Source organism: Palaemon carinicauda, chromosome 29 (assembly GCF_036898095.1).
Source record: "Palaemon carinicauda isolate YSFRI2023 chromosome 29, ASM3689809v2, whole genome shotgun sequence".
In the NCBI taxonomy this organism is placed as follows: Eukaryota; Metazoa; Arthropoda; class Malacostraca; order Decapoda; family Palaemonidae; genus Palaemon; species Palaemon carinicauda.
This window is the reverse complement of record NC_090753.1, coordinates 37,472,503-37,478,737: the sequence shown is the minus strand read 5'-3', so window position 1 is coordinate 37,478,737 and position 6,235 is coordinate 37,472,503.

Here is a 6,235-nt window from a genome sequence, read left to right as displayed (position 1 = left end):
TAACGGTAACATCTTAGGTCTCTAGGTCTAGTCGACCGAGAAAAATTACCTCCGGGGAGTACGGCACGTTCTGAGAATCCACAGATACAGTAATGCTCTGGTATACTTCCATCAGGACGACATGGCTTGAGCCCAAAAAACAGATTTTGAGCGAAGCGAAAAATCTATTTTTGGGTGAGATGGCCATGTCGTCCTGATGGACCCGCCCTTCCCTTTCTATGAAAGGGCTGTAGGACCCCTCCCTACATACAGTATCTGTAGCACCTCGCGTATCGCTACAAGGAATACAGATGGCGCCAGGATTGGCGCCAGGCACGCTTACGAAACTGGAGAAGAGGGAGCCTTGGGAGCGGCTCCCCCTTTTTCTTTCCCGTTTTCGTTTTCTTGCCAATTGACCCCTCGATGTGTTATCTCTGTTTGGGGTGCAGATTGCCATGTGGCGTGTCAAGAATACGTCCTCTGATATGTCGCGATATCCCTTTCATTAGGGATATTCGCTCCAGGAGTTAGAATTCTGGGTACCTTAAGGTAAATTCTCTGGGAATATCGCCGTAGTTGTAATATACCCTAGGAAGTTACCCTATAGGAACTTCCATCAGGACGACATGGCCATCTCACCCAAAATTAGATTTTTCGCTTCCCTCAAAATCCGTTATATATATATATATATATATATATATATATATATATATATATATATATATATATATATATATATATATATATATATATATATATATATATATATATATATATATATATATATATATATATATATATATATATATATATATATATATATATATACATATATATATATATATATAGGATTGTTGTTAACCTGTCTGTTTATTGTCTATCAATTAACTTGTTCTTGAGAACCTTGCGTCTCCTTCACCTGTGTCAATTTATTGATATAATTGAGGATTCATTCTATGTATATTTATCTTGGATAATTCTAATAGATTGTTCCTGTATGCAAGCTAATGTTGCATTGGTTTATGCTTTCCCTTAGCGGGAGGATCCCACCCCATAAGGGGATGGTGGCGGATTTACAGCTTCCTCCTATGCGGATATAAACCTTTGTCCAATACAAGTATTGTGCGGAGAACTGGTCGATATTTCATATCGACGCAGTGGTTCTTTACAAACTATGCTTTACTTAATATAGGGTGAGACCACTATATTGGCTTGCCTGGTATTCATACATAGGTATATGTACTCTTCGAGACTTTTCCAGAGTCTAGTAGGACTCTTCCCTGTAGGGGGCAGGAAGCTCTAACATGGTTTATGGTTAGTTGAAAATATGTATAACGGTAACATCTTAGGTCTCTAGGTCTAGTCGACCGAGAAAAATTACCTCCGGGGAGTACGGCACGTTCTGAGAATCCACAGATACAGTAATGCTCTGGTATACTTCCATCAGGACGACATGGCTTGAGCCCAAAAAACAGATTTTGAGCGAAGCGAAAAATCTATTTTTGGGTGAGATGGCCATGTCGTCCTGATGGACCCGCCCTTCCCTTTCTATGAAAGGGCTGTAGGACCCCTCCCTACATACAGTATCTGTAGCACCTCGCGTATCGCTACAAGGAATACAGATGGCGCCAGGATTGGCGCCAGGCACGCTTACGAAACTGGAGAAGAGGGAGCCTTGGGAGCGGCTCCCCCTTTTTCTTTCCCGTTTTCGTTTTCTTGCCAATTGACCCCTCGATGTGTTATCTCTGTTTGGGGTGCAGATTGCCATGTGGCGTGTCAAGAATACGTCCTCTGATATGTCGCGATATCCCTTTCATTAGGGATATTCGCTCCAGGAGTTAGAATTCTGGGTACCTTAAGGTAAATTCTCTGGGAATATCGCCGTAGTTGTAATATACCCTAGGAAGTTACCCTATAGGAACTTCCATCAGGACGACATGGCCATCTCACCCAAAATTAGATTTTTCGCTTCCCTCAAAATCCGTTATATATATATATATATATATATATATATATATATATATATATATATATATATATATATATATATATATATATATATATATATATATATATATATATATATATATATATATATATATATATATATATAAACATTAGTTTTATAACTTTTTATCACAATGCTTTTTTATATCTTTTCGATTAACAGGAATCTAAACACTTCTAGTAATAAGATATGACGAACATATTTTCATTTCATAATTAATTCAACCGGGGATATTGTAATTGGAAATACGTCTTTCCTCGTTAATCATGATTATTTTTATCAAATTGGTAATAGATTTTGCGAATTTTTTTCATAGTTACAAACTTAACCCTCCATTAAAATGAATTGATTTGAGAAACATCATGTTTTTATTTCCATGATAATGAAATTTACCTCTTTTGAAGTATTTTCAACTTTGCAAAGCCTACAGCCTACCTAGGAATTATTTAATAAAATACGTGTTACGAGTTTTGGTCTACTTATATTTTCTTTGATTTGCAAGCAGTGTAACCCGAGGATGAGACGACTGTTTCGGAACAGAATTACTCCATCTCCACAATACGTTTATGACTTACTTTAGCAACTATCGTTGTTTTATTTACTATGCAAAGATAATGGTTTTCTCTCTAAGATTTATTAATTGCACTATCGAGCAAAGCTTCTTTATACAGTATCATGAAGATTCCTATTTCTATTAGATTCTATTGACCACTGTATTATTTCAGTTAATCATTGATTTGTGTAACTGAGCTTTATGTAATACTTCGGATGGTTGTCTATATTATAATGGAAATGTTTGCATAATTTCATAATTTTACGAATATCGCTATTCATATCTTATTTGAAGTTTATTTTTATGTGTTAAAAAAAACAAGAAATGAAGCCGTAAAACAAATGCCTCAGGAATGCTATTATTCATGTCAGGTGTTTGGCCATTTCATCACCACGCTGACTACAGCAGATTGGTGATGGCAGGAGACTAATCGGATTACTCAGAGCAAACTCAGTATGGGTGGCCCTGACCAGTACATCTTTACTGATCATGGCGATATGGAAATTCATTTAGTATGATAAGATTTTCCCACTCAGAAATGAAGTATGTATTCATAAGTTATTATATCTGTATCTAAGGCTCAGACCTGCATAAATGATAGAAAGTTATATTTTCATACAAATTTTTATCCCAAAGGATTCATGGAGTATTAAGTTGTTAAGACTATCATATGTATTATTATTTTATAGATTTTATCATAAATTAGTGAATATATTTATCATCATTATTTGTTTTCAGTTGTTTTGAGATATGTTAGGTTGAGAATGCCTTGGGTATCTTTCTCTTTCTTTCTCTCTCTCTTTCTCTTAGAAAATGCCTTGGATATCTCTCTCTTTCTCTTAGATAATATGCTTGCACAGCTAATTTTTAGATTTCATGAATGACTAAACGCTATATGAAACCCCGAATATCACCAGCTTACTCTAGCTAAACACAATGAACGAAAATACGAAATAATTCTTCTCTCTTGCTATCTGTCTTACTTTATATAGTCACATTATATTCGTCAGTGAAGAATTATATCAGTTTGAACTTGTTGGTTTTCCTTTTTGGTGAAAGTATTGCGTCAGAAAGGGAATGGGAATCTCATGACTATTCATAATTTGCATGTTGAAAAACAATAAAAAAAAATCGGTAAATGTTACTTTGGTAAATGTAATGGAAATTTCGAAACCCTAAAAGTAAAGTCATGCAAATGACTTGTTCTTTATAGTATATGGCGTTATGTCATTCTTAAATTCTAGAAAGTAGCTGTGCAAGCATATTCTCTAAGAGAGAGAGAGAGAGAGAGAGAGAGAGAGAGAGAGAGAGAGAGGTGGGGGGTGGGGCTTGGGGGGCTGGTAACCAATTCATGCTTAACTTCATGCAGCCAAAAATAACTGAAAACAAATAATGATGACAAATAGATTTACTAATTTATGATGAACCTATGAACTAATATTACTTATGACAGTAGTAACAATTTACTAATATATATATATATATATATATATATATATATATATATATATATATATATATATATATATATATATATATATGTGTGTGTGTGTGTGTGTGTGTGTGTGTGTGTGTGTGTGTGGGTGTGTGTGTGTGTGCCTATTGGTCACGCTCAGCTCTCTGCCCTGCAGATAGGGGGGAGAAGAAGTAGTCATACCTTGGTGAGAAGGGGGTGCGTGTGTGTGAATTTCTATCTAAATATTTAGCAGTCATTTTTTACCAACTGCGTCCACTTGTATACATATACTTATGTCTATGTAACTAACAGAGAGAGAGAGAGAGAGAGAGAGAGAGAGAGAGAGAGAGAGAGAGAGAGAGAGAGAGAGAGAGAGAGAATCTAAATTCTACTGAAAAGTATTGCCTAAAACTACCTAAAACAACTTATATCATAAAAGACTATAGGGATGAAGGAATCCTTCCGACATTATTAAATTAATCAGTCCCCCCCCCTCTCCCCACCCCTTGTATCTGTGTGTCGGTGAGTGAATACACTTGTGCGACCCTAAAAATATCCTGATTTAACGCGGATAACAAAAGATTATCGAGTGCAATATAGCTACAAGTTTTCGTGAATAGTAGGTGATTAGTTTGAGGTCAGATGAGTGAGATAAAACGTCGGCATAGGATAGTTATCTTGTGAATTACTAAAAAACTGATAAAGATGGCGCTCTACAATACAGGCAAGGCTTGGAGAGACATTGCTGTAATCAGCAAAAGTAAATTCCATGAGTTGGGGAAACAAGAGCTCGACCATCTGATAACAGAGGTCACTAGTAACTCCAACCAGTGTGATGGAAAAATATTCGCAGACATATTGAAACAATATGATCCAATAAACTGGAGCAAATCTGCGGAAAACGTCAGCAAAATAATAGAAATTCCAAAGAAAATCCAAGTGATAAAGAGACTTATAAAGAAAGTTTAAATCAATCAACACATTCCATCAAAGAACAATAAGAAGTCCAATATGGTGAATATGCTGATTGATGCATTGAGAAAAAGAATGCCAAAATGGTGTAATACATGTAAGATATGGTATTCCATTAATAATCCTCAACAACTGATTAGAAAATGTGATGCCTGTCATGTTCCAACACACCCTACATGTGCTGAAATACAGCAAAAAATTTAAAATAGAGTTACAAAGGTATTCTGCTCAACATGCTTAGTCTGGATAGAAAATATAATTAAGTCAAGATTAAATCTGCAAATAGTTGAAGAAGAAGAAGAAGAAGAAGAAGAAGAAGAAGAAGAAGAAGAAGAAGAAGAAGAAGAAGAAGAAGAAGAAGAAGGAATGAACAGGATATGTGTAAGGATGCTGAGGAAATCATTGATATAACTTATGATGCCATCCAACAACATACTTATGAAGAAAAAAATTATCAGATGGAAACAAATAATAGACCCAAGAGACTCTACCCGGACCTACATACTTTTAGGGAAGAGCAAGAACAAGAAAAAAAAGAAAAGAGAGATATAGTCTGCAATTTACTCAAAAGAGGGAATTGCAGATTTGGCGAAAGATGCTAGTACAAGCATCCAAAGATATGCCATAATTATGAAATATATGGTAAATGTGCGTATTTAGACAGATATGGAGACAAATGCAGAGATCTCCATCCAAAAATATGCAAAAACCTAAATGAAAGAAAAGGATGCAAATATAACAAAAAAGGTCGACATATGCATCCTGCAACCATGAATGAAAGTAAGAAAACTCAGGAAACAGAAAAGAAAAATGAAAGCAAAATTGAAAAAAAAAGAAACAAAAAAGCAGGCCAAGTATATACCACGCTATGCACCAAAGGCCCCAGGATATGATGCCTTTCAACCCAAAATGCACATTTAGAGCCCAACTACAAAGAATGCATCTATAATACCAAGGGTTAGTGCAGATGTAAGATAACTGCAGGTATACACACAAAAATAGATTTGAAGGTTAAAGAGCCAATATAATAGAAAAGTTGGATATTTTAATGTCAGAATACTTTACTTCTATGCAAAAAAGATGAATAAATTTAGATTAGAAATCGGCCCTCTAAGAATTGAATGATGACTAACAAATGAAAAAAAGGAAATATGCAACATATTAGCATAAAAATATAAGAGTGAATTCACGCCAAGAATTGCGAATGGGAATAATGAAACAGAAATGAGAGAAGAAAATGTTGAATATATAACGGATATAGATATTA